The sequence below is a fragment of the Triticum aestivum genome, chromosome 2A, assembly GCF_018294505.1.
Source record: "Triticum aestivum cultivar Chinese Spring chromosome 2A, IWGSC CS RefSeq v2.1, whole genome shotgun sequence".
In the NCBI taxonomy this organism is placed as follows: Eukaryota; Viridiplantae; Streptophyta; class Magnoliopsida; order Poales; family Poaceae; genus Triticum; species Triticum aestivum.
The window spans coordinates 683,589,703-683,591,550 of NC_057797.1; positions in this window are offsets into that span (position 1 = coordinate 683,589,703).

The window sequence follows — 1,848 nt, forward strand, 5'->3', positions numbered from 1 at the left end:
TATCGCCAATAAGACTACCACCTAATGTCTTCCTTCCTATCATAGAAAAATGTCATAAGTTCCTAGTAGGTTGACGGGCCAAGATCCTGTCCAAGGGTGGCAAGCTCATTTTCCTATCCCCCGATCATCGATTCCCTAGCTATATACTTTATGTTTGTCTTCAAGATCACTACAAAAGTGTTAAAAACTATCAATGTCTTTCGTCACGCCTTATTTTGAGTGGTTGAAGAGCATGCACCGGCGTTGAGTGACTAATTTCTTAGAACAATGTTTGCAAACTGAAAAGGTTTGGTGGTTTGGGTACTAAAAAAACTTACACCGACAAAACAATTACATGTTAATGAAGTTCATCGTTAAATCACTCTTTCTTACCAGCTCCCCTGACTAGACTAGGTAAACCTACAACATGTTAACGTCTTCATTTCACCTCTTGTCGGTGTCAAAACCGGCGGATCTCGGGTAGGGGGTCCCGAACTGTGCGTCTAGGCCGGATGGTAACAGGAGGCAAGGAACACGATGTTTTACCCAGGTTCGGGCCCTCTTGATGGAGGTAAAACCCTACGTCCTGCTTGATTAATATTGATGATATGGGTAGTACAAGAGTAGATCTACCACGAGATCAAGGAGGCTAAACCCTAAAAGCTAGCCTATGGTATGATTGTTGTATGATGAAGTTGTCCTACGGACTAAAACCCTCCGGTTTATATAGACACCGGAGAGGGTTAGGGTTACACAAAGTCGGTTACAATGGTAGGAGATCTTGAATATCCGCATCGCCAAGCTTGCCTTCCACGCCAAGGAAAGTCCCATCCGGACACGGGACGAAGTCTTCAATCTTGTATCTTCATAGTCCTGGAGTCCGGCTGAAGGTATAGTCCGGCTACCCGAACACCCCCTAATCCAGGACTCCCTCAGTAGCCCCTGAACCAGGCTTCAATGACGACGAGTCCGGCGCGCAGATTGTCTTCGGCATTGCAAGGCGGGTTCCTCCTCCAAATCCTTCATAAAAGTTTGTAAACACCAAGAGTAGTGTCCGGCTCTGCAAAATAAGTTTCCACGTATTGCCACAGAGAGAATAATATTAACACAAATCTATTCCGCTGGCGTATTCCACAGCGTGACATCACACTACGGCCAAGCCTTTATTCGAATCGTTTTCACTTTTCCACCTTAGCGTGTTTTGCGAGGCGGTTTCCTTGGCACGTCTTGTCAAAGCAGAGATCGTGTCCCCTTTATTTACGGGATTCTCATCAATACGGACGTGGGTAACCCAATCGTGCCTGTTAGCATGTCTTCTCGATTAAAGGCGAGTCCCAAACGGTTACGAGGAGGGCTCCTGGTATTCAACCTCTTATAAAGAGACCAAGGCCTTACTCCTTTTCTCTAATCTCAAAACAAGTTCGCCCGTCGTCTCGAGTTCCAACACCCTAGGCTCCAGATTCCAGGCGCTTCGTACCTTCGACAATGTCCGGTCCCGACCTTCAAGCCCGATGGATGCCCTCCTCCGTCACGGAGGAGGACGTGCTAAAGTTGAGGGAGGCTAAGTTCTTGACCGCCGAAATTTTGCATAGGTTGTCTGCTCAAAGGCGGGCTATTCCCAGTCCCAGCCCGGTGAGAGCATAGTGTTCATGTCTCACTTCCTTCGGGGGTTAGGCTTCCCGATGGATCCCTTCGTGAGGGGGCTGATGTTCTATTATGGGCTGGAATTTCATGATTTAGCTCCGGAGTCCATCCTCCACATTTCCTCATTCATCGTTGTGTGGGAAGCGTTCCTCCGTGTTACTCCTCACTTCGGATTATGGCTCAAGACTTTTGGAGTGGAGCCGAAGATGATCGAGGGACGACACG